This window comes from Podarcis filfolensis (genome assembly GCF_964270895.1).
Source record: "Podarcis filfolensis genome assembly, chromosome: 5".
Taxonomy (NCBI): Eukaryota; Metazoa; Chordata; class Lepidosauria; order Squamata; family Lacertidae; genus Podarcis; species Podarcis filfolensis.
This window is the reverse complement of record NC_139608.1, coordinates 62,406,684-62,433,868: the sequence shown is the minus strand read 5'-3', so window position 1 is coordinate 62,433,868 and position 27,185 is coordinate 62,406,684. Positions and strand designations below refer to the sequence as shown.

Below are 27,185 nucleotides of genomic sequence, written 5' to 3'. Positions count from 1 at the left end.
CTGTCCCTGACTCCCTGCCACAAAACTCAGAGTGACGTGCTTGGGGCTATCTGTTGGCATGTTCCTTGTGAGACAGGATAGGCTAAAAGGTTCAAGGTCAAGGATTTAAACTTAGCTCTCCTCGATTCCAAGTCTTCCATTTCACCGCACCGGGATCTTCACCTAATTAATTGCTTTCATAGAAACTTTCATGCCTACCTGATCTTCAGACATACCATGTTGTGTTGTGTGCGTGTGTTTTATTTTTTTACAAGCATGTTCGACTTAAAAATGAAGACATATGTTGGTCGATTCATAGGATGTATATATTTCCTCCATGTCCAACGTGCATGCATCCCTCAGTTCTTTTGTGAATTCATGGGAGACCTTATACGGTGCTGTGTGTGGCTTGGAGTCTACATAGCAAAGATGTTAAAAACAGAGACTGTATAATACAGGCAAGAAGCTGCTATCACCAGTTCGCCAATGATGGGCATTTCAGAATGTCTGCAAGCCCATCACTTGTGCTGTGAATTGCTAACTAATAAGAAAGCAATAGGTTTACCTGGAATGAATGTGAAGCTCTGTAATCTAGCCCACACGATGACTTGTCTCAGATCTCATGATGACGGACACTGCCAAGAACACGCAGATGAGGTCTGCTGGCTCACCCTCCGGTGAACTACGCACTGCCAAAAGCAAACACATCGATTAAATAGCTACAATGGGTTTTGGCAAAAAGAGTGACCCAGAATGCACAGGGATAACAAATATTCAAAGCTGTTACATTCACCTTTTAAACCCGCTTGACTTAACTGTGTATGGTAACAAGTTTGAGCTGGAAACGAACAGCATATGACAGTGAGTGGGGGGATTTCTACTCCTCCTCCATTCCTAAAGGTGGCATTTTTGAAGAACACACTTGTACTTCTTCTTTATCTGCAAAGTACAAAGCATGAAGAAGAGACTCGTCAAACTACTGTATTTAGCAGTATTTAATTTATTGTTAAATTTTATAACTAAAGTTTACTACCAAATGTTTAGCTTCAGAGCTAAATTCGGTTTATTACTCCATTTAGCAAAGTCACAGGTGCAAAGGTAGGTGGCTCGAAGTTTGTGGATCTTACTTGCTGAGGTTGATCCAAATGCTTTTGATCCATCTTTCAAAGCATTGTCTCGTCTGTTGTTTTTATGACATCTGGCTACAATTTTAAAATGGTAGTATTTGTTTAAAGAAAATAAGAGGGATGAATGGGAAAATAATGTCTGTAATATGTGAATCTGCATATGCAAAACAAAACAGAACAGAACCCAGAAGCAGTTTCTGAACCAATTTTTTTTAAAAAAACTAAAAAACAGTAAACTAAAAAAAAATATTCTGCAACTTAAAAAAAGAACAATTTCAAAATCATAAATGCCACCTTTGTGGGGAGAAGACCCTTTTATCTGGCATTTGAAAGGCATAGCTGTACAGTGTTTCAAGAGCAAACATGTGTCCTACTTTATAGAGTACAATATTCTGTTCAAAGGGTTCTGGGAAGACAGTCCTCTGTTTGAAAAGCCCTGTATTTGAAGGTCTAAAGCTGACTACACATGACTTAGCCACAATCCACACCAATCCTATAATTTATTGAGAAATACCGTGTTTTTGATGCATTTCTCCCGAAACCAGCTTCAATATGATTTGAAAACGCAAGCCATATGAAGACATTCACGTCGCCTCTCTTGGAAGACAGGAGGCAGGTCACCTGCTTACAGTCAGCCCACTATGTCGCAGTGTATTTTGTATTGAAATTATAGCAATTATTCCTAGATTTGCATCTATGCATATGAAAATTGTATGCAGAGCTGTGTCCTGTTTTGCCCTCTGTTTTAGTAAAATGGAAGTGGTCGTCATCCTATTACTCCCTTCCCTCCACAATCCACACCATTAAAAATGGATTTAGCTTCAGGATGGAATCTGCTAAAGGCACTCGTGTGTGTGTGTGTGTGTGTGTGTGTGTGTGTACGTACGTACGTACGTACACACACACACACACACACACACATACACACAGAGGCACTTCCTTGTTAAATTATTACTGTGTTACCCTGAACTGTAAGTGAACCCGTTTTGCTTGTAAAAGAAGCAGCTGTTCTTGCAATTGAAACCATGGTTCATTACAAACTGACCTCGAATCCAGGAGTAAAACTTCCTCCCCTTTTACTACAACTATTCAGACGTGGTCTAGTTATAAACAATAATCAAAATCAGGATGAAACCTGACTGGAGGGAACTCTGTATACTTTTTTGGCAGAGTTACAACAGCTCTTGTATCACCGAGGGCGATACAATGTTAAGTGACCCTCAAACATTCCCTTCTCAAATGTAGTAAGTCTGTGCTGCCAACTCTGGGACGAACAAAGGCCAATTGTAATGAATCCTTAAGCATATAAGTATAGAAACACTAATTAACACATTTTTCACATTAAACATTTGCAGAGGTTCAAGATAAAATGGGGTCCTCCAATTGTTTCCGTTGTATAACATTCTGCCTGCGATTTGAAACTTTGGAGGGTGCACAGGTTTTCCATTTGTTATCGTGGCTCTCTTATTTTATGTCCAGTCATTATTAAATATATCAAAATATTACGAGTACAGTGGGACTTTCTGCCAGGAAAATGCATCTAAGATTGCAGCCTTTATCTAGTTACGCAATTCCTAAAATGAGCGCTGCCTTTTAGAGGGACATCAAGTTTGTTGTCACTTTATAGAAACTCTTTGAAAGTTGAGTCAGTCCATTCCTTTGTTGTGCCTGAGCCAGCTAGTGATATAGCCTCTTCCAATCTGCCCAGGCTCCATGCTATCTTGACTGCATAGATATAAAAGCAGAGATCTGCTAGCATTTGCTGGTTTATCAGGGGGCCAAAATCAACTGCCCTAGAGAGTTTGATGTCCAGAAATGATGAGATCACAACACTTGCTTGAGATACTTGTGGGCGCATTTGGTCTTTTGAAAGAATGCCCTGAGCATATACCTCTCTGGTAGCTTCTTGTCCCTTCCTCTGGCTCACACTCCCTACTCTGCCACCAGGAATAGTATGCACAAACACTTTGCTTTTCCATGGGATCTGGGTGGGAGTCAGATCCAGTAGAATTCAAATGGATCTCTTTGAATTTGCATGACTTTACAGCGAATCGGTTGGGTTGAACATCTTCCACAAATAGCACCTCCAAAATACCCATTCATTTATATTGTTTGAACCACCCACTGTACTAACACATTCATAGGCTTTATATTTACATTTTTAAAAAAATAAACTGATGGTGCTTGTATCATCAAAACACTATCAAACCGTTTGTCACATAAATGCAAAACTGAACAACATACACAACGTGACAGGCTGTATGTAATTATATGAATTCTTTCTTAATTCTTTTTAAAATACAATTCAACATGTCATATCAAAATATGTGGTTCTGTAGCCCAACTTATCATATAAACAAAACATATTATAAGAAATTAGTGTCTGGCAGATTGACCAGCAAATACAATCTGTTCAGTTTTTATGTTGGTCTTGTAATGTTCCATGGGAAGATGCTTTTAAGAATTCTAGCATTCTTTGTATGCAGGTTTCAGACGAAAGACTTAGCAGAGTGCCAAATAAGAATTTTTAAAAAGAATTCATATAGTTACAAACAGCTTGTCATGTTGTGTATGTTGCTCAGTGCTTGTATCATCTGCAAAGTACTGGTATATGAACAAGCCTTACAAAGAAAGGGCTAATGGGAGGAGGGGCTGGATGATGGGGGTGAGAATCAGAGGTGTGGCAGTGGTAGTAGTGCCACTGGTATTGCATTGAGAAGTGGGAAACTGAATCAGAACTTCAATGATACTGTGGAAGTTGATACTCCTGAGAAAGACTTTAAGGAACCTTAAGGAAAGGCTGTAGCTCAAAGGTAGAGCATCTGCTTTCCGCGCAGAAGTTTCCAGGTTCACACCCTGCCATCTCCAGGGAGGGCTGGGAGAGACACTTGTATGAAATCATGGAGAGTCACTGCTAGTCAATGCAGACAACAATAAGCTAGACAGACCAGGGGTCTAACTCTTTGTTCCTAAGAGCTGCATGAAACCTTCAAAATACTGTGTACACATATAATATTATAATGGGTGTGTCTAATACCTGAAGCTGATAGGAGCTTCTGGAGACATCTTGCAAGAACCTGGAAGCTACACCTGCAGCCATGCACCCCCACTAAGTGAGGTGTCAGCTGGGAGAGGGAAGCAGCACCTTTCTGTGGGGCCTCAGGCAGCAAAATGGGATGTACCGCCCCTGCTTGCACACACTCTTTTTGGAATCCTTTTGTGCTTCCCAAAGCCCAAAATGGTACATCTTACTATTGCCCATGGGATAATGAATAAGGTCCCTTGATGAAATCATCTGAAGTAGGCGAGGAAGAGGAAATAAAGGGGGGAAAGTAGAGCACAGACCTGCTCCTAGGTTACGATTGGAAGGTCTAATTCATAGGATTTCCTTACAAAACATTGCAGAACAGGAAGTGAGGAAACCACCGCCTTTAAAACATAGCAATGCTTTCCATTGGCATCACTTATTTCTGAGACACAAGAAATCACAGGGACCAGACATGGTTATTTCCACAACTATCTTTCCACCCATCAATCCTCCAAGTGATGGGCAGGATAGAATGGAAAGTTGCCATTTCACTGACCAGCATCACACGATTCATTGTATTCTGGAGTGCCATGGGAAAGCAATAGGGCTATGCACCGGCTTTAGACAAATCCCAGACCCAAAACCAAATTGGTCAATCTGGGAAGTACCTGGAGCTGGTCAAGGTAGCCTTGGACCACCCAGAGTGATCTGGGGCTGCCGAAACAGGAGTGATTGACTGACCATGTGTTTAATGGGTGTTTAAAATTAAACATGTGGTTAGTAGCACAGAGAAGGGTAACAAGGAGACACAGGCAGAGACTTTGTCCTGTCCTCCCCCCGCCACTCCATTCTGCCAACTGCATGTTTAGTCTGGTTATGTGGCTGAGAGTGATTGGGAAAAGAAGACACAGGTGAACCATGTTGGGGAGAGGGACATGCACAACCACCCCCCCCCCAAAGCAACAAACACATGATTATTCAGGAAGGCCAGTAGATTGGAGAGTTTGTGCCTTTGACTGCATCACACCCATATAGCCAATCCCCACCCTAATTTTTCTCCATTTTTAGGTTATTGTGAACCCTAGGGCTGACTAATCTGCATATATTCATGGTGCTCTAGAACACACCAACTAGGATTTTGGAACAGGTCCATCACAAACATTATGGAGATGATACAGGCCATACATTCATTATGCATGCCTCAAATATGCACTTAGTCATAGCAAAGCTCCCCTTCATTCAAAACCTCTCTGTTATAACAAGGGACATGATGAATCAGCCATCTTGTGGTACAGACATTGAGCCTTCAAACAACTCCCCCTTTCAGATTCACTGAAGGGCCACTGAAAGGCCAGACCAGTGGACCTGTTGGCAATGGTGGAAGGGACCTGCCAGAAGTTCCTCACTTGCTTTATGAAAAACTAGCCTGCTCCCACCTTCCAGTGATTTTAAGCCAATGCATGAAGTCTTGACAATGGCTGACATTTAGGAAAGCAGATCTAGCCAATTAGACAAAGGACAGGTCAGGGTGACAGATACATAATCTAGAGAAAGAACTTCTTGGAGGAGGAGGAAGATTTGGGTCTTCCCTGGTGGAAAAGCAATCACTGCCCCATAGTGGGGAAAACAGATATCCAGGATTTTAGTGTATCTGCGATTGTTCAGTAGTGTGCCTAATATTTTATAGATATAAAAAAACTACTGAAAGCCAGAGAGGCGTGATCTTCCTAACACAGGTCTTATTTCATACCCCAAATATGTGCATTTTTCAGAGCTTGAAAACATTTTAAAAACATTAGTAGAAACAACCAACCAATGGCAGTTAAAACCATCAGTGCGAAAAACAAAAAGACAGAGCATAAGATGTGAAGTAACCAATCAGAGAGTAGTAAAAACAACAGCAAAGTCCATTCATAGGACAGTCGTACCTCGGAAGTTGAACAGAATCCATTCCAGAAGTCCATTCGACTTCCAAAACGTTCGGAAACCAAAGTGTAGCTACTGAAAGTTCCTGCAGCCAATCAGAAGCTATGGAAGCCCCGTCGGACATTTGGCTTCCAAAAATAGTTCACAAACCGGAACAGTCACTTCCAGGTTTGCGTCGTTTGGGAGCCAAAACATTCTATAACTAAGCTGTTTGAAAACCAAGGTATGGTTGTATTGTTAAAATACAAACGGCTCAAGCAAATAGGACCAACTTTTCCCGGTCCCAAAGAAAAAAAGAAGGTCTTGCCAGGATGCCTGTGTCAGCCACAAAGAGGTTTGCACATAATGTTAGGCCAAACCATGGTTTACTGAGACTGTACAAATGTGAAGGCTCCAGGGGAGAAGTTCACAGATGCTTTGCTCTTCTTTGGTTCATTTTACCGCTGTGCCTCACTGGGCTATGCCAAGGTTTGGCTCAGTGTGTTGTCATGGTTAAGCTCTCTCTTCGCCACAGCTTGTGGTTAGGTCTTAGCCACAAGTCCAGGTTCAGCACCGGATGGAAGCAAAAAAGACTAGGGTGAGTAAGCCATCGTTTGGCTTCCTATGGCATGTGAACCAGACCAAGAACTGCTTCCCATTAGAGGAGTAGAGCAGAAAAGAATTCTGGAAATTTCTAACATGACGTCACTCAACATAAGCCTCTTTTTATGGAGGAAGGTTAGGTAAGGAAGATACAAAGGCTGTGTACACATACCTGTTGACCCTGGTTTGGGAACAATCTACTGTACATCTCTCATGTAGGCACCCTGTCATTTCTTACTTGCTTTTCTGCAAACCAGCTTCCATCCAAATTGAGAAGAAGAACTGCCTTGATGTATTTTAAGCCTGTAATGTGTCCGCAGCCGAAGTATATGAACAGGACAGATATGAGGGACACTTTCCTCAGTGGACTCTTGCTGCTTGCCTTGGTTTCTGTGAACGAAAGCTGGAGTGCTGTCCATAAGTTGAGTGGTTCTTTAATATTCTGGAAATATTCAATGCTTCGTGTCTATAGTTCCATAAAATTTAATCTGCTTTATGAAAAAGGTGTGGGGAAAAAACCAAATTATTGAATATCAGAATGTTCCCTGAAATTTTGCCTGAAGCAAAATTCTAATTAAATTTGGAGTCACCCTATCTGATCCCTAAAATGTCATCCAATTTTGCACAAAGTGAAATTTGAATTTAGAGATTCTTCTTCAGGAAAAACATCTGAATAATTTCAAGTGAAAAGATCAAGGGTGGTTTTTTTATTTTGTTTTGTTTAGAACCACCAATGATTTAAGATTATATTTTGTTCTTAGAACAACCCAGGAATGTCCCAAGAACTTATTCAGTTCTTCGCCAGTATTTCAGTCAAATATCCCAGGAAAACATTAAGGATTTGCCATTCAACTTCAATGCTGGTTCCAGTTTTGAAACTGCAAAAAGGTCTCGACTTTTCTCTCATTTTAATGCAATTCACAGAGATCCTCCGATACAGACGCTCTCCCTCGGAAGCTTTCCCCTTCGTCCTTCCTTACAACAACAAAAAAGTGACAAGAGATGTATTTGCTACAGACATCTGCTAGGCCAGTAGAGATGCTAGGATGTGTTTTCCCCCTGCAATATTTACTGGGTCGAAAAGTGCTTGTCTCTCTGTCTCTCTTTGACCCCAAACCTTGGCAAATTCAGCAGACCATTTTACTTACAGTAAAAGCCTTCGTTTCATCTTCTCCTCCAGCCAAACAGAGGGCTTCTCTATGAAGAATGAAAGACTGGTTCTCTGAGGCTCACTTGACATAGGAATGAACCCATCAAATATGGAAGGTAAAGACAAAGAGTGTTAAAACAGGGGTGAAATGTTGCAAGGAGCGTTTCCCCTTAATGAATTACTGGGAGATTTGTAGCAGGCCAGCCGGGGGAACTCTTTCAGCATGTGTATCCCAAAGTGTCATGGGCTTGCTGCACTATATCCTTGCTGCCCTTTCCATGAACTGGGCAGTTTCCTTTCACCAGTTGATTTCCACTTGTATTCTAGCAGCTGTCTACAATAGCAGATATTTATCTTAAATAATTTGATGCCTTTTTGAGAATTTGTGCCAGCAATTTTTTTTAGAAGCTTTAGAAGGAAATAGCCAATCTGGGTGCACCCGGGTCATAACAAATTGAAAAGGGAAATTCATGAGAGTTGCATTGCTCTCCACGGACAAAGAGAATAGTGCAAGCAAAGTAGTAACTTTTTGCAATCACCTAGCGTTCAGAAGGCTGGAAACAAGCTTCCATGTTCCACAAAACTCCTCTTCAGCTGTAAGCATTCACAGCAGAAAACTATGCAGAGAGAGTGTGAGTGTGTGTGTTACATATATACATCTGTACATCTGCATATACATTACATGGACCATTGCTCCATGCAGTTCAGTGTTATCATTTCAGACAGGGATCTCTCCCGGCCTTAACTGGAGATGCTGAGGATTGAACCCAGGACATTCTGCATGCAAAAGAGATGCTCTACCACCAAGTGACAACCTTTCCCCATGTATACATACATAACCAGTGAGAGAGGGAAGTCAACATTACAGTCGTACCTTGATTTTCAAACAGCTTAGTTCTCGAATGTTTTGGCTCCCGAATGCTGCAAATTTTTGGAAGCCGAACATCTGACATGGCTTCTGCAGCTTCTGATAGGCTACAGAAGCTTCCTGCAGCCAATCAGAAGCCGTTTGACTTCCAAGGTACGGCTATATAATATTGGGCAGGTGTTAAGTCAAGTGGCCTAAAAAACCAAAATATAAATAGTTTTAATGGAAAGATGGAGGGGAAGAAAGACAGAAAGTGAAAGAGAGCTTCTACAGGATTCATTACCACTCTACCTTGCTGCCAAGCCAATGAACTGTCATGGTGGACTGAATGGTATGAAATGTGAAATATATTGAGTTGGGTCCGGACTAAGCTGCACTTAGATCCCATTGAAATCAACATGAAAAGTTAGGGTGGTATGCAGCTAATTTGTTCTGCCAGTGCAAGGATTATCCCCACCTCCTCACCCATGCACCTCCTCAATCCATTCTGGGAGTTCCCCAACCCTCCACAGCAGCTTTGGGAAGAGTGTGGGGGGGGGGTGAAAGGAGAAAGGCAAAGTTCCATTGTGGATAGAATGGGCTAGTTGAATAATCCCCTTCATCATTACTTAATGTTAACCCTACTGAGATCAGTAGGAACTAAGTGCAGTGGACTCAACTGGATTGGTAAAGAAAAAGCATTTCATAATTGGACACTATGTGTACTTTTCTTTGTTTGTTTGTTACACAAGAAAAGCTTTAATAAAAATGATTTTTACAAAACTTGTAACAATAACTATAAATCAGAGATGAGGAACCTGTGATAGGACTTCGATCTACACAAAATCAGACTCAGGACCGGTGAGATCTACCACTTGGTCACCTCAAAATCAGACTCAGGACTGGTGAGATCTACCACTTGGTCACCTGAAGCGGTAGATCTGTCCTCCTCTGTCCCCGTTCATTGCCACCTCCTCCACACCCAGTCGTTCCCTTTGCCACAACTTGTCACCACCACAAAAATTACCTCTTCAGGACAGTGACATGTAGAGGCAGAGGGAGCAGCCAGGGACAGAAGACGAGGCAGGGGCTTTTTCTGTTTTGCCTGAAGCAACGAAACATCCTGGGCCAGCCCTGATCAGCCCTGATCTCATAGTAGAATCATTCCAAAGTCATGTGACTGGGATGTGGCTGCACACATTACTGCTACTGTACAAGTCTCCTGTGGCACAATGGGTCTTGGTGTCTGGCTGTGAACCAGAAGGTTGGTGGTTCAATCCCACCTAGGGATGGCCAAGGGCAGGGTTCCTTGCATTGCAGGATAGATGATTCTCGGGGTCCCTTCCAACTCTATGATTCTAAATGCTGCTCCATTGTCACATGCGGATCACGTGGAAATAGGCTAAAATGTCAAAGGAAAGGGGGGGACCCATAAATGGCTTTGATCACACGTACATGCAACTGTTAAGGACATTCCCCACACAAGGAGCACAGAAATGAAACCTGCCATATCCCAGGTCAAATCTTTCAGATGAGTAATATTTAAACAGTAAAGGTGAAGAAGAGAAAAAGTCATGATGCATTGCTTCCCAAACATCAGCAGACTGGGAAGGTCAAGTTCACCTTAACCACGGTATGGGTGAGGTCTGGCTGCCTGACGTAAAATCAAAGGATCAGAAGGTGGTTCTTTGCTTATTATATAGTCTGGCGGATGCAAAGCTGTGGACTGCCCTCTCCATAGAGGTGTGTCTCGCAAATTTTGCCATGTACTGAAAATGCACCTCTTTACCCTGCCGTTTGGCTATCTGTCTGTCTGTCTGTCTGTCTCTGTCTGTCTGTCTACCTATTTGAATGAAACCACCCTGTTTTAATCTTGTGTTTTTATGCTTTATCATTTTAAAATATGTTTTATATATTTATATATTCAGGCTTTTATAATCCGCAGTGGGACCTGATAGGGAAAAGCAGGTTTTTAAAAATGCAACAAAATAATAAACAAACCAACAAACCAAAACCTCAAAGAGGTATTGCCAAGACTCAATCCAGTAGAGGGCAGACTGCCAGTCTCTGGAGTCTTCTGTCTCAGCTGATCACCCTTGATGTTGCTTCTGGTTTATCTGCCCTTCCTGAATAAGCAAGCAGTGAGAGGAGCGAGAGGAGTAAGAAGCAAGGCCAGCCATTTGCACACTTTGTCCTAGGAAGTGTTGTCGATTGGGCACAGAGGAATAGACAAGCAAATGTGCCATAGAAGAAGAGGTAGCCACACAGAGAGGGAGAATTTCTTCTGCAGATGCAACCCCCCCCCCAAAAAAAACCCCCACCCCTGGAATCAGCTCCGTACGTTCTTAATACAGCATTGCACTATATTTTTTCAAAAGCATTTTCCTGTAGACAGTCAGGTTGTGCTTCCACAGCAGTGACCAGAGGAGGAATGATGTCTGGGAGGAGAGCAGAGAGGAGAAATGCCGTGGTGCATCTGCAGCAGCACAACTGGACACCTTCATCTGCCCCAGCTGCAACAAAACATGTCTTATTGGTCTCTACAGCCACAGCTAGCACTGTAACCTTCCAACAGTTTGACTTCACCCCAAAAGGCACACTCCTCCGTTGTCTCCCAAGACAGACAGCAAAACTGCTGTAGGAATTGCATTGACCTGCACTGAAAGCACCTATGTTATGTATGAATCTGCCTTATACTGAGTCAGACCACTGGCAGCATGAACTGGGAGTGGGACTCCAAGGTTTCAGACAAGCGTCTTTCCCAGCTCTACATGGGGAGCTAAGTCTGGGACCTTTTGCATGCAGAGCATAAGCTCTGCCCCTGAGCTATGGTCTCCTCCCCTGACCCAGAAGAATGCATTTTCATTGTGACCTGGAAAAGGAGGAGATGGCCAAAAGCAAGGCTGACGGTTCTTGAAGAGGAACAAAGTACACAATGTTCTGGTGGGCAATAACACTAACAGTCCTCCCCACCCACTTCCTGCCTCTACACTTGTATTCAAGATATGGGCCTCAGCAGAAGGAAGGAGAGTAAAAGGGGAGGGGAGCGATATAAACCCCCTTCCAAGTACTCCAGCTTCCTCCCTGTTTCCGTCAAAGGAAATATGTTCTTCCTAATAAGAAAGAAGCTCTTGAAGAAGGGCAGAAACCAATGAACAATGGGTGAACAGGAAGCAGGAATCTGTGAATGATGTGAGGCCTTGCGAGTCTCAAAGAGAGCCTCTCCTAAGACTACCTGCATGGTTAGTAAGTGAAAGTAGGTAAAATATTATTGAATATTTCTGCTGGAGCCAAAACTAAATTGAGAAACATGGCACTGGAAGAAGAAAGCTGAGCACCCTGGAGAAATGATTCATAGAATCATAGACTTGGAAGGGGCCATGAGGGTCTTCTAGTCCAGCATGGGGCTTGAACCCACAACCCTGGAATTAAGAGTCTGGTGCTCTATCAACTGAGCTATTGAGGAGAAGTCATGTGTTGAAGTACTCCAGGAGATGAGTAGCAGAGTGGATTCAAACTCTGCTACTCATCTGCAAAGGAGGACTACTTTTCCGTTGCACTGTTTGACATAGCAGCTTTGTTAGATTTGAAAATGGGGAAAAATGGATCAGAGTGTTTTTAATCAAGCCCATACTGAGGAGGAGGACAGGGAAGAATGTAGTTTACCCAAGCCTATATCTAGTATGTTTGTCAAAACAAAAAAAAATTTTCTTTCCAGTAGCACCTTAAAGACCAACTAAGTTAGTTCTTGGTATGAGCTTTCGTGTGCATGCACACTTTGTCAGATACACGAAGTGTGCATGCACACGAAAGTGTATCTGACGAAGTGTGCATGCACACGAAAGCTCATACCAAGAACTAACTTAGTTGGTCTTTAAGGTGCTACTGGAAAGAAAAAAATTTTTTTGTTTTGACTATGGCAGACCAACACGGCTACCTATCTGTAACTAGTATGTTTGTGGCAGAGGTGAGATTAAAGCAGGAACATGCTCCCATGTCTGCTAGCACAATACTCAGTTCGACATAATCTAGTGTAGGCATAGGCAAACTCGGCCCTCCAGATGTTTTTGGACTACAACTCCCATCATCCCTGACCACTGGTCCTGCTAGCTAGGGGTGATGGGAGTTGTAGTCCCAAAACACCTGGAGGGCTGAGTTTGCCTATGCCTGATCTAGCGCTTCGCTGTTGTCTCTGATGCTACCAGCATCTTTCATTTGTTTATATCCTACTTTTAGGAACAAAGTTCTTCCAAAGTGGCTCCCAAGTTTTAAGAAATGAATTCAATTAAGCATATGGTAATTAAAGCGCAGCATGTAACAATGAAAACCAGTCCAAGAAAGAAAGTCTTATGAGATAATTCTGAGAGATAGACAGAGTATGGCAGAGCTCTCTAGATGTTCATAGCATCATAGAATATTAGAATTGGAAGAGACCCAATGGTCATCTAGTCCAACCCCCTAAAACACAGGAATCTCAGCTAAAACATCCATGAGGGGTGGTCATCCAACCTCTGTTGAAAAACCTCCAAGGAAGGAGAGTCCACCACCTCTCATGGGAGTCTGTTCCACTGCCAAACAGCTCTTACTGTCAGAAAGTTTTTCTGAATGTTCAGTCGGAATCTCCTTTCTTGTAATTTAAAGCCAATGGTTCAAGTGCTACCCTCCAGAGGAGAAAACAAGCATGTTCCCTCTTCAATGTGGCAGCCCTTAAGATATTTGGAGATGGCTATCATATCTCCTCTCAGTCTCCTCTTTTCCAGGCTAAACATACAAGTGCTCCTTGTAAGGCTTAGTTTCCAGACCCTTGATCATCTTGGTTGCCCTCCTCTGCACACGTTCCAGCTTGTCAGCATCCTTCCTAAATTGTGGTGCCCAGAACTGGAACATTGTTTGACTCCAGCTCCTATTAACCCCAGCCAGCATAGCCAATGGCCAGAAATGATGGAATCTGTATTCCAGCTACACCTGGAGGGCCACAGATTCTACATCACATATTCTAGCAGATTACATGGCTCTTCTGCACAGTCATGGAGAAAAAGACCTTAGACAGGTGTGTCTTGAGATGCAGCAGGGATGAAGAAAACTAACCCTGCTGTCATCTCCTCTTCTATGAATGTATCTGGTCGTCCTGGAACTGAATTAAGTTTCCAGTCAAAATCTTGGCACAAGTCTTGAGAGATTTGGTTTCATTTCTTTCTTTCTTTCTTTCTTTCTTTCTTTCTTTCTTTCTTTCTTTCTAACTCACAAATTGCTTTTTTCAATAGATTTTTGTCTCCTCCACATTTTAAAAAAATGATGATGGTGAAAGAAAAAGGGTGTCCCGTGATTGAGTTTCCTGACTGAAGCGCCATACACCATTGTGTAACTGTTCGGTTCAAGAGACTGTATCACTACAAAACATGGATTCAAACGTTTTAAACAAATACACAGTGTCATGACCCGTTTGTTTGGATACTCTGTGCTGTCCCAGACAGGAGGGAAGCCATCGCTGAGCCCGTGAGGCATACAAGACTTCACAATTTATTAAGAAGATTAGCTGGGTTTAGCTTGTGCATTAAGAACTAGCCACTGAATGTGTGTTGTTTTAAACCATTGTGAGGTTATTGGGTTCTTTAGAAAGACCTGTTCTTTCTTCCATAGTTTGACCTGGCAAAACCATCTTTAAGTTAAATAAACAATTAAAGGCGCAGAGTAAACAAAGGCACCCTAAATATTGCAGGAGATCTCATCTCACCTTCTCTCCCTCCCCCCTTCTCCCCCCGCCCCCGTCCTGCTTTTGGGGCTATATTTGTAGAACAGCCTGCTGTGAAATGACAAAGTTCATGGTTCATCTGAACTTTTGAACTCAAATGAGTATTTGACACAGCAAAACAATCTAATGTGAACCTAACACAAAGTTTTCATAGTTTTAAAACCTGGCTTTCAGTTCTTTGTCTGGGGCAATTGGGTAGGAAAGTTCTTTATTGATGTTGTAAAAACTACCCATTTAATATCAGGCAGCGAGAGGGAGAGAGAGGAGATCAGTAGAAAGAGCACCTTAGCATTTCTGAAATAGTGCTGGGCTGGTAGATCATTGAACTCTACCTGACCCCATTATGAAGGCTTCCTCAGGACAAGTTGCAGCAGCATTTGTGACAAGACCAAAGCTTCCTATCCTATTTCAAATGCTCCAGGCCTGGGAGTTAATGGAAAATGATATATTCCCTTAAAAAAAAATAAAAAATGTACACAGTAATCACAATTGCCTAGTGCTGAAATTTTATGTATTTACTGTCCTAAAGTTTCTCTTTGGGGGACAGAATAAAAGGGTAACGGGTGGACAAAATGCACTGTCATGTGCTTTGCTGACATCTCATAGTAAATGATTCCCCTCGCCTTTCTCCAACCCTTATGCTGGAACTTAGCATTGAGTGAGGCATTCTGAAGGCAGTGAAGATGGGCATGAAAGTATGTCCAAACAAGGCTTGTTGCAGTCTTCTCTCCATGCAATCTCCCTAGCCCCCTCCCCACAACTAACGGAGAACCAAAATAAGAAAAATAAATACATGCCAATTTGATTAATTTCCACAATCCATACAGGAGCATATAATCGACTGCATTCCATTACACCGATTGCTCATTTGTTGACTGTGTATAAACCAGGCACTGAAAGCACATGACATTAAAGCCTACAACTTTCCCAAAGAGATTCTTAGTTTGTTCAGGGTGCTGGGTAAACTACACTTCCCAGCAGGGATGCCAACTTGAATAAAATAGAGGGGCAGGTAAGCCCCGCCCCACATAACACAGTGCACACACATCATTTGAATGGCAATGCCCATCAACTTGGGGGGGGGGCTCAAATATTTTATTGGAGGGGCTGAAGATGCTGACTTTTCAGAACTCAATGGTGACTTAGGACCAGGTTATCTCAGAAAACCCACAGTGCCACCCATGTCCCTACCACTGAGCCTCTTGGGCTTGCCAATCAGAAGGTCAGTGGTTTGAATCCCCTCGACGGTGATGAGCTCCCATTGCTCTGTCCCAACTTCTGCTAACCTAACAGTTCAAAAGCATATCAGCACAACTAGATAAATAGGTACGGCTGTGGCGGGAAACTAAACTGGGTTTCCATGCACTCTGGCACTCGTCACAATGTCCTGTTGCGCCAGAAGTGATTTAGTCATGCTAGCCACATGACCCGGAAAGCTGTCTGTGGACAAACGCCGGCTCCTTCGGCCTGAAGTGAGATGAGCACTCAACCCCATAGTTGCCTTTGACTGGACTTAACCATTCAGGGGTCCTTTACCTTTACTTTTACCTATCTCAGAAACTGCCTGCTCCCATATGAACCCATGCAACCTTTAACATGGGCCTCAGAGCCCTAAATAAATCTGTATGGTTTACATTTTCTACCATGCTAATGTGTGTTTGAGTCTGTACAAATGAATACATAATCTAGGATCCTCTGTCGCTACTGCTACTGTAACAGTACAGGGGAAATATCACAATGAGAAGTAATCTAATTCTCTGCAGTCATCCAAGTTCATGACCTGTCTCTGAACTGACATGTATGGGCAAAAATTTGGAAGTATTAGTCAAATAACACATAGTTACTCACACATTCTTTAAGGAAAAAAATCTAACTATTCCTGGCAAGCATTTAAGCAATCTATGAACTTGTCCTTTTCAAAGGTAAACTTATAGCACAAGTATGACACTTCAGAGGAAACTCCTCATCATGAAAAAGTTTGGAAAATAAATCAAAAGCAATAGCTGTTGTTGTTTTCAAATTGCTGATATGTTATATTGCTCAGCCAGCTACTATATATGGAATTCTTAGAAGTCCTATTTTAAAGAACTCAAGGGCAAAAGCTATTGGAGCAAATCAGCTCAGATTTTTATCCAAAGGAGGCTTATAGATAGTATTTGCACACACACACACACACACACCAACGTCCTTTTTATTGTGTTTTCATGATGATTTTGGCTCATGGTGGTTATATGCAATCATACTGTATCTAACAAGCATGTACTTACTTTTCCCTCCATCAAATGCCGGCAGGTACAGCCCAGAACAAAGGGCAGGGATACAATGGTGTGGAGCTTCCATTCATGGAAGAAGATTTACACTCTTGGAAAGACCTCTTCCAGGAGTGTAACTCTCCTTCTGTGAATGGATACTCCTTCCATTCACAAAGTGGCTCCATTGACTCCCACTCAAAGATCTAAAATAAAGATTGTGATGAGGGCCAAGCCCCTTTGCTTTTAGCACGTTAGTTGCAACTTAGCTGAGCTTTTTTTTTTATGTCATAACATTTTTATTGTAATGAAAGATAAGTTTTCATCCACATTAACAGTCTGTAGGCTTTTGAAAGTGGTAACTGGCACATATGTGACCAGTGTATACAGTTTATTAGGCGAATTCTCATCTTCATTGCGTTTTCTGGATAAACGCACACAGATATGGTAAGGAACATCCCTTACTGCTTTTGCTCAGACAGCCTTGTTCAAGCAGGTGTCAATGTGTACATCAGGAGTCCCCATCTCCTTCATTGCAAATTTACAGATCTCCTTGAGAGCATCAGGAGCCCACTTCTTGAAGCCCACGCCATGGATCTGTTTGTGAATGTTTATAGTATATTCCCGAGTATCCACCTCATGGATGGCTGATCGTCCTTCTTTTCACCACCTTTCTTTCCAGGAGCCATCCTGCTCAGGACCAGACCAGAAAGCCTTAGCTGAGCTTTTGATGTTGACAGATTTTAGGCCTTGACTAAATGTCTGGAGCAGGGCCACATTTAGTTCGATGAGGCCCTGAGCTACTGAAGGTAATGGGGCCCTTTATATGTCCAGCTGTCCTTTGTTAACAACAAATTGTCACTGTTTTTGTATTGAATATATGCTATACGGAAATTGATGGACCTAATAGGTGTCTAAAGACATTTGCACATAACAAATAGGATCCTACACATCACAAAACACTGTTGCTGTATGCAGGTTTTATTTTATTTGTTTTTTATCTTATATTTTGGAAATGTACATCCAGTGTTGTTGTTTTTCCTTTAAAAAATTTTTGGGGGGCCAAGAGAGTGGGGCCCTAAGCTATAGCTTGTTTAGCTTATACGTAAATCCAGCACTGGTCTGGAGGAGGAGTTTTTGATGGAAACTTGTTCAAATATCCTGAGAAGGAGCTCCTTGTCCTTTGTTTCTCTTTTTCTTTTTAAAAAATGTCATATTGACATGAATACTAAGGCAGACAACTTGACAGTGACTAATGCTGGATAGAGGGCACCCTTCCATCCCCCCTCGTAATGCTCCATGGAGACTGAGAGTGGCGTGTCAAGGCCACTTCCAGTCTGAAACTGCTGTGTTCTCCATCCTACTCAGGAAGCCAACCTCCGACCTTGCCTCCTGCCCTCTCCAGCTCCACCCTTTCAGTTGTCCTGGGACAAGCATTAGCAGCTTATTACAGTAGCCTCAATCAGATACAGCCCTAAAATGAGTGGCTACCTCTGTTCCAGCATGCTTTTTCCAAATAAAAGCCGTAACAATGGAGGAAACAAACGGGGCAGACAGTGGGCTGGCAGCTAATGAAAATCTTTATCGAATAAGCAAATAAATATTCAGCTGCCAAATCCTGGTGGTATTTTAAAAAAAGAAATCTGTTCTACCATTTAATCATTTAGAGAAACATTACAGGTACTTATGATTTCATCGTGCAGTCATCAGATGGTGAACTTTAAAATTTGTTCCTGCTACAGCTGTTCATGGGCAAGCTGTTCTAGGAGCTACCGGCGGGTGGGGTGGGGGGTTTGCAGGAAAGCTCGGCTCTGGGACTTTTTCAGAGCAGGAATGATGACATCATCTGGCAAGTGAATGCGGTGATAAGGAGGCTTTCAAGTTCAAGAGGCCGATTCGCACAGAGGAAGTAAAAGAAAGAGGTAAATAATTGTCCAGAGGTTTCTTCTCTTCGATGGGATTCTCACTTCACCCTAGCAGTTTAAAAGGTAACACTTCTTTGCAATATGATTTGCATTACTAATTAAAAGCTCACTGGAGAACTCCTTGTTAAAATTCAATGTGTTTTACAAATTGGACCTTTGATGTCGAAAGTAAGGACCACTGAGTTTAATGGAGCTTACCACAAATCAACTGTGCACAGAATTGCAGTTGCGTTGATCCTACGAAATTGGAGGTACTGCTGCCTGCATTTTTGGACCATCCTTGAGACTGTGGCTATGGCAGGTCTCATAAGGTGCCTCTGCACTTCGAAACTGATCACTGGGAAATACTCTAACTCTTCAAATGGGATGAGCCTCTCCAATGATATGGAACTCCTAGACAGCCTACAGCAGGGGTAGGCAACCCAAGGCCCATGGACCACAAGCAGCCCACGGGGGTCTTTTAACCAGCCCACGAGCTGCCTCTGAACCAAGCCGCCCGTTCAGCGAGTCCCTGCATGCTGCACTAAACCGGTGCAACGCAGCATGGGGACTTGCTTCTGCGGCCCCAGAAATTGCATCTACACATGTGCAGACACTGGAAATCGCATCTGCGCAGATGCAGACACAGATGCAGATGCTGGAAATCACGTCTGTGCAGACATAGACACAGGCTCATGCACAATCTGGCCCACAGAGAGATCTCTGCTGGAGTGAACCAGCCCAGGCGAGGTAAACCTTGCCAACCCCTGGCCTACAGTATGTAGAGAATTGTTGATATTGTATTATATCAGTGAGCCATCTAGCTCACTTGGACCACTCTCTAGGAAATGGGAGTGTCACACAAAAAGGGGCACTAGATCGCACTGATTTGCATGACATCTGCATTTATGTGTTGTATATTTTTGCCTTATATGCAAATTTAGTAATAGCTACCATAATCTGCATTGGAATACAGCTGTGACATGGTGACCTATGTGCCCATTCAGTCTGCTGTTTGGGTGCTGTAATGGACAACTGTGGGACACGTGGACATGCTCATTGGAAGAGTTGAATTCAAATCTCATCAGCATGACCGCACAAGATTGCTTAACGGAAAATGCCAGGGATCAAATCATGTCACTCATACATGCAATGATGCAAAAGCTTGCGCTGAGAAACTGCCACTCCTTCTGTCCTATAGTTCGAACTACTAGTACACAACCAAAGGTTTCGAGGAACCTACACTGTGAGCACAATGCTAAAAGCATTTCTACCCATTTCTCACACATACCACCCCACTCCCAGGCTGCAATTCTATACATGCCTACCTGGGAGCAAGCCCCATTGAACTCACTGGGACTTTTGAGCAGGCATGCATTAGATTGCAGTTAGTGGAACACAGCCCAGGTGAGAGCTGCCAGAGGATTATAGCTGGTTTTATTTTAATAACAACAATAATAATTTTATTATTTGTACTCCGCCCATCTGAATGGGTTGCCCCGGCAACTCTAGGTGCTTTCCAACATAAATAAAAACACATTTTTTAAAAAAAAATGTTCACTTTTACTGTACTTCTCTAAATCCACATGATCCACCCTTTTTTTTAAGTCGCAGAGACGGTGTCCTCCTCGCTTGTGGTGTAAGGCTGCAATCCACTTATTGGGAGTAATTCAGTTGAACTCAGCAGACTTACTTCTGAGTAGGCATGTATAGGATTCCACGGCAAGTTTCTCGGGGTATCTAGTTCCCCACCTGCATTTATTCTCTCTGAACACCTTGGGAACCAAACACTTCCTTGCTATCTTATTGGTTAAGGGCACCGTCAAGTTAAAAACAAAACACCTTCGAGCTATTGGGATCCTTTTTGTTAATCTTTCGCCCTAATTCTCCTCTGAAAAGTATTACTCCTCATTTCATTTAAGACATACACTGCTGAACCAGCTGTGTCTTTTTAGTCGGTTCTATATAAAAGGGTTATGTTTCAGGCCTCTTCAAAGCGCCCAGGAGGCTGGCGTTCCCAGGCGGCTGGGTCTGCCTGCCTTCTCCCTCCAGTGTTCCGGTTTGCTTGCAGAACATATAATTCTTTCAGGCTCGCAGTGCATTGTTTGCTGTCAAAACAGCTCTCCCAGCCCCAACCGTTCTCAGGCCCGAACATCCGGCAAAGATTCTTTCCCATGGGGTGATATTACAAAAGGGTAGTATCAATATTTATTGCCCCTTTGCTACATCTTTAATCCGCATGTACCTGGGGTTCAGATTCCCACTCCAGGCTTGCTGTATCACCTGCTCCTTTAACACCTTGGCTTACAGTCTTTCTCCATTTGATCACAATCCCTGCCAGTCCGGGGTCTGACTTGCTCCCTCTAGCATGTGGTTAAAAAGCCATTGGTTCTATTTTACTTTTGACGACCGCTTCCTCTTGCTTGCCCTCTGTGTGTGACTCAGTTGCCCCAATAAAACATGGCACCTGGGCCCTCAGTTCCCTCCATCACAGGTGTCTCCTTAACCACCTTCATAGCTGTGTTTATCTCTCGCTTCCAGAGTTTATGTTTTGGGTCTTATGTCTTTAGAATATGCCTTAACTACATAAACAGAGAAGGGTCACCGTTCAGTGGCAGAAATTATGCTTCTCAGGTGAAATGCCCCTGGTTCAATTGCCAGCATCTCGGCCTGGATTTGACCCCTGTCTGAAACCCTGGAAAGCCATTTTCAATCAGAGGTAGACTGCGGGTGGCAAACATTTTCAGACCAAAGGCCCATCTTCCCTTCTGGGTAACCTTCAGGCAGGGGCAGAAGAACATGCCAGTGGTGAACAGGGCAAGAGGCAGAAGTGGCTAGAGCCATAAAGATGAATTTTACTGTTTTTAAAATGTATTTTTATTAAATATTTTCTTGATTTACAAAGGTATGTGCAATGTCTCTCTGAATTTTACTTTTTATGCAGTAGCAGGTTGGTTTCTTCACATTTGCACCTTCCTCTTTATTATCTACCCAAGCAAAGAAGAAACTATTATTATCAGTATTACATTCACACCCCATATGTATTTTATTATTTTATTTATTGCATTTATATTCCACCTTTTTCTTCCAAGTTGCTCATGGTGGTGTACATGGCTCTTGTATCACCCTGTTTCATCCTCACAGCAACCCTGTGAGGTAGGCTAGGCTGAGAGGCAGTGACTGGCCCTTGGTCACCCTGTGAGCTTCATGGCTGAGTGGGGGATTTGAACCCTGGTCTCCCAGGTCCTAGTCCAATACTCCAACCATTACACCACACTGGCTCACAATATCACTACTTGGTGGCAGCGGGGGGGAAGGGAGAGATGCATCAGAACTTTCAGTTCATCCTGGTTCCCACATTGCTGGCAGGGCCAGTGTGAAGCCTGCACAGCTAGCACTCCAGGGTAAAGGTAAAGGGACCCCGACCATTAGGTCCAGTTGTGACCGACTCTGGGGTTGCGGCGCTCATATCGCTTTACTGGCCGAGGGAGCCAGCGTTTGTTTGCAGTTTTTCCGGGTCATGTGGCCAGCATGACTAAGCCGCTTCTGGCAAACCACAGCAGCGCATGGAAATGCCGTTTACCTTCCCGCCGGAGCAGTACCTATTTATCTACTTGCACTTTGACGTGCTTTCGAACTGCTAGGTTGGCAGGAGCAGGGACCGAGCAATGGGAGCTCACCCCGTCGCAGGATTCGAAATGCCGACCTTCTGATCAGCAAGTCCTAGGCTCTGTGGTTTAACTCACAGCGCCACCCGTGTCCTTAGCACTCCAGGATAAGTTATATATATATATATATATATATATATATATATATATATATATATATATAGTTGCAGCACAATAAAAAAAGAAACAAGAAACAGTTACATCTCTCTTGTGTCATTGTTACAGTATTGAAAGGAACTGGTAAGCATTTCAGATTATCAGACAGTTGTTTTACTGATTGTTCATCTGATTTTAATGCAGAATGTTTTCCAAAATAAGTATTGAGATTTTGGGGGTGGTGAAGAGCTTTCATTTTCAGAGGACATTTTCTCATTTCCCTATTCCTGCCACTGCCCTGCTAGGAGAACAGCAAAGACTTTTCTTATACCTCTACATTCTGGGTGCAAAAGTGGGAGGCATTCAATGCCCTTTTCCTCCACTGCAAGTATCAGCATTGCCCTGCTACTTCGCTTCTTGAAAGCAGTCACATTAAATGCAAAACACCTTAACAGACATGCAATTTGGCTCCAAGGTAAAAGTCCCGGACGTGCTTACTAGAGAGTAAGCTCCATTGAACTCCGTGTGTTTTACTTCTGAGTAAGCATGTCTACACACTGCATATCTGCCTCGTTGGCACACATCTGTCTAGACACACATTGTCTCTGTCAATCTGCGCCAAATGATAGCAAGATGAAGCGGCAGAACAACTCTTCTAGTGTAACCTCCTGCATCATCAACTCATGATAGTTGCATAGCAGTTCACCATGTTCCAATGGCCTGGTGACAAAAGACACCTCCTTCAAATCAGTTTCATTTGCACAACCAAATACCACAGGAGTGGGGAACCTTTTTGTATCCTGGGCCATTGATGATGTGTACCCTGGAAAATAAGGTAAATTCAAGAGACAGCCTTGATATCAAGATGGACAACTTTCTAAATTGCTACCATCTACTCAGAGATAAACTCTATTCAGGCTCAGAGGGACTTACTCCCAGGTATGTGCATATAGGATTGTGACCTGAATTTCCTGCACAGGCTACATATTAATATTGAGGTTTCAAGTGTGAAGTAAACTTATGTAAATGACTAGGTCATATTATTTAATCTTACAATTCTATGTACAAAGGAACATGCTTAAACATTTCTTGTGTGTTTGCAAGAATTTGTCCTCTCATTTTGGTACCCAAAAGGTCAAATGTTGACATCTTCATGATGGCAATTAACCTGTGTAAAGTACTCCAGAAAATAGATTAAACATCCTTTTTTCCTCATCCTTAAACATTTCCACCTTTCATGGGGATGCCAGAATGGCCCATCTCCATAACTGAATTGAAATGTGCTGGAAGCAAAGTACACACACCAAAGGTGTTCACTTAGCAATGTTTTAGCACCTCCTTTAAGACTGGAAAATACATTTCCACCCCTGAAGGCAGCATCTTTCTTAACATTTCTTTTCCAGACAAATCCTGTTATTGTCCCTGACTTGGGCCACAGGTGCTGAAATGCAATTCAAATTAACAAATGGAAAATACAAATTATATCCTCTAATTATGCTGGGATTGGGGCCAGGCTGGCAGAACTGCTATCAGTATCCTACACACAGCTAGTAAAGGTAAAGGGACCCCTGACAATTAAGTCCAGTCGCAAACGATTCTGGGGTTGCTGCGCTCATCTCACTTTACAGGCCGAGGGAGCCGGCGTTTGATTGCTTCCACAGACAGTTTTTCCAGGTCATGTGGCCATCATGACTAAGCCACTTCTGGCAAAACCAGAGCAGCGCACGGAAACGTTGTTTACCTTCCCATCAGAGTGGTACCTATTTATCTACTTGCACTTTGACGTGATTTCAAACTGCTAGGCTGGCAGGAGCAGGGACAGAGCAACGGGAGCTCAGGCAAGCCCAAGCGACACAGTGGTTTAGCCCACAGGACCACAACTAGAAATTGCAAAAAAGGAATAACAATGGCAGGGACATCTTTGGAAACACCTCAAGTGGCAAAGAGATTGTGCTAACAATGCCACCCATACACAAGGGGAGCCAATGAACTCATAATGATGGGGAGACACCCCCGCATGCACCCTCCATCTGCCTTTCTTAACCTCTGCTCCTTAGATGTTGTTGGACTACAGCTCCCATCATCCCTAGCCAGCAAGGCCAGTGGTCAGGGATGATGGGAGCTGCAGTTCAACAACATCTAAGGACCAAAAGCTGCCCTGCATCATAACATACAGCAGAGTGCCATAGCACCCCACTCCATCAGCCCCCAGTGACTGGCCCAGCAATGGCCACACGACCATTGGGTCCCTACAGGGATCCCTACATTCACCTCTCTGGTCCACCTATGCTTTCTCTATCCTCTTCCAGGATTTTCTAGCAATGGTGATTTTTGACTTGTACACTTATCATTCTAGCTCTTAGTTTATTTGTAGAAGACAGCCATTTCCACTTAGTTGCATGAGGTTTCTACAGAAGTTTCAATCGATAGAGCTCATAAAGCAATTAAATCATTTTCTTCCTTTTTCTTTTTTTTCTACCCAGGCGTAGCAACAGCCTTAAAGTAAAGCCGTCGTTCTGGGAGGAAATTCCAGAGGCACAGCTATTTCTTCCTCCTCAATGCAATATGTGTGTGTGTGTGTGTGTAATTTCAAGGCATACCCAAGCCATTAGGCACACCTAAAGTAGCTCCTTGGATCCCAGCCAAGGGAGGGAGCCTTTGCAGAAAGCTTATAGAGACAGAGTGCTTCTTGTGTCAAGTATTTCCATCAGGCAATAGAGATAATCGTGAGCATTGGACTGGTTACTGTACATGTGCAGGGGGCTGGACTGAGGAGGAATGGTGGGGGCTGCCCCCCTTCTCCTGAACCTTCCTGAGGAGGACAGTATTTAGAACAGTGGTTTGCAGAAAGACATAGTTCAGAGACTTCAGAGGGTAAAAGCTAGGAAATACTGGGAGAGAAGTAGCAGGACGGAGAAACACCGGGGAAGAGACAGCTGACAGACTCTGTGTCTTTGTAGAGCATTCCTGAACCCCCCACCCCCCAGGACTAGGCGTACAGTGAGAGCAGCCAAACAGAAAGCTCCGAGACAGAAAGCCCAGATCAGCCGGCGCAGGGATGACGTAGAATAAAAGAGAGGGAGGGGGTTGGGCTTTACCCAGAACAACACCATTATTTAATAGGGACTACATTTCTTTGTCTCTCTCTGTGAATACCGAATAAATTACGTGGTAAGGACTCTTCTTGTTTACCTGCTTTTTTGGCTGCCACCAGGGGAGGGATAAAGGTAAAGGTAAAGGGACCCCTGACCATTAGGTCCAGTCGTGACCGACTCTGGGGTTGCGGCGCTCATCTCGCTTTATTGGCCAAGGGAGCCGGCGTACAGCTTCCGGGTCATGTGGCCAGCATGACTAAGCTGCTTCTGGCGACCCAGAACAGCTCACGGAAACGCCGTTTACCTTCCCGCCGGAGTGGTACCTATTTATCTACTTGCACTTTGAAGTGCTTTCAAACTGCTAGGTGGGCAGGAGCAGGGACCGAGCAACGGGAGCTCACCCCATCGTGGGGATTCGAACCGCCGACCTTCTGATCGGCAAGTCCTAGGCTCTGTGGTTTAACCCACAGCGCCACCCGCGTCCCTAACCAGGGGAGGGATAGGATTCCCTGAATCTTGACAGCAACAGGGCTTTCATATTTTTTATTGTTTCTTTTTCTTTTAGGCGCACGATGTATTTAATGGTTCTTCTTACTTGGCTTCTGTTCGCAACCATTCTGTGTAGAGTTGGATATAGCAGCACCTCTCTAGTCCCTGTTCTCACACGGCTTACCAATTGCCCATGGAAAGCCCATGAGCAGGACACTTGCTTAACGGCCATCATCACCCAATTGTTGTCCCCCAGCAGCTGTTCTTCAGCAACATACAGCTTCAGATGCTGGAGGTAATATGGTCACAATGACTAGTACCCACTGTTGGCCTTATCTGCCATTAATGTTCTTATGTATATACACCATAATCTAAAGCAGAGTTCCTCAACCTTGGGTCCTTAGACACTGTTGAACTACAGCTCCCATCATCCCTCATCATTGGCTAAACTGGCTCAGGCTGATGGGAGTTGTAGCCCAAGAACCTATGGAGACCCAAAGTTGAAGAAGGCTGATCTAGAGTACATTGAAAGCACACTTCCCCCTCTTAGAATCCTGGGAACCGTAGTTTGCCTTTCACAAAACCTCAATTCCAGGCACCCTTAACAAATTACAGTTCCCAGGATTCTATGGTGTGTGCACCACCATTGCCTATTCCCTGGTGGCAGCCATTACTGTATCTTGCAGTAGCAAGGTAGCTTGCTTCTTATGAGTGTAGGATTCTATGAGTTCCATGGGGAGTTCAACATGGGGCCCTACCCCACACAAACCCATCACCTCACACCAGGCCAAGAAAGTTCTCAGCACTTCCAGCTTGACTTTGTGGCCGACACTTTGCCCTTCACCTCCAGGAGCCCTTTGCAGTCTGGAACAACTGCAAAGCCTCCCTACAGAATTTAGCTAATGAGGTTGTTTGTTTTTGGTAAAACCTTCAAAACCCATTAATTTGATCATGAACTCATTAAAAAGCCCATTAATGGGAATATGCATTTATTGATAGTGTAATATAAAATGCATCACGGTTTAAAATTTAATGGTGAAACGGCAGAGATCATTAAAAATGCCATTTGTAAGAGAAAAGTGGATAGTTCCTTGTCACCTACAAGCACGCACTAAGTACCTCATCTGCTTTCAGACATTGACTTTGCTGGCTTTTGGCTATCATATAAAAGACAGATTAAACTCCCATCCATCAAGGTGAAAGGTAATGATTGCCAGTGTCAGACAACACCTGTTTTTGCAGCATTCCTCAACTTAAAACTCCAGACATGCTGAAAGTTTCCAGTGAATTTTT

General features: G+C 43.4%; 1 pseudogene across 1 annotated transcript; it reads right to left on the bottom strand.

The window, feature by feature from the left end:
* Positions 1-16,915: 16,915 nt before the first annotated feature.
* Positions 16,916-17,344, bottom strand: LOC310763747 (large ribosomal subunit protein eL31-like; annotated as a pseudogene). The gene has a single exon. The product of its transcript is annotated as a large ribosomal subunit protein eL31-like (transcript).
* Positions 17,345-27,185: the final 9,841 nt, after the last annotated feature.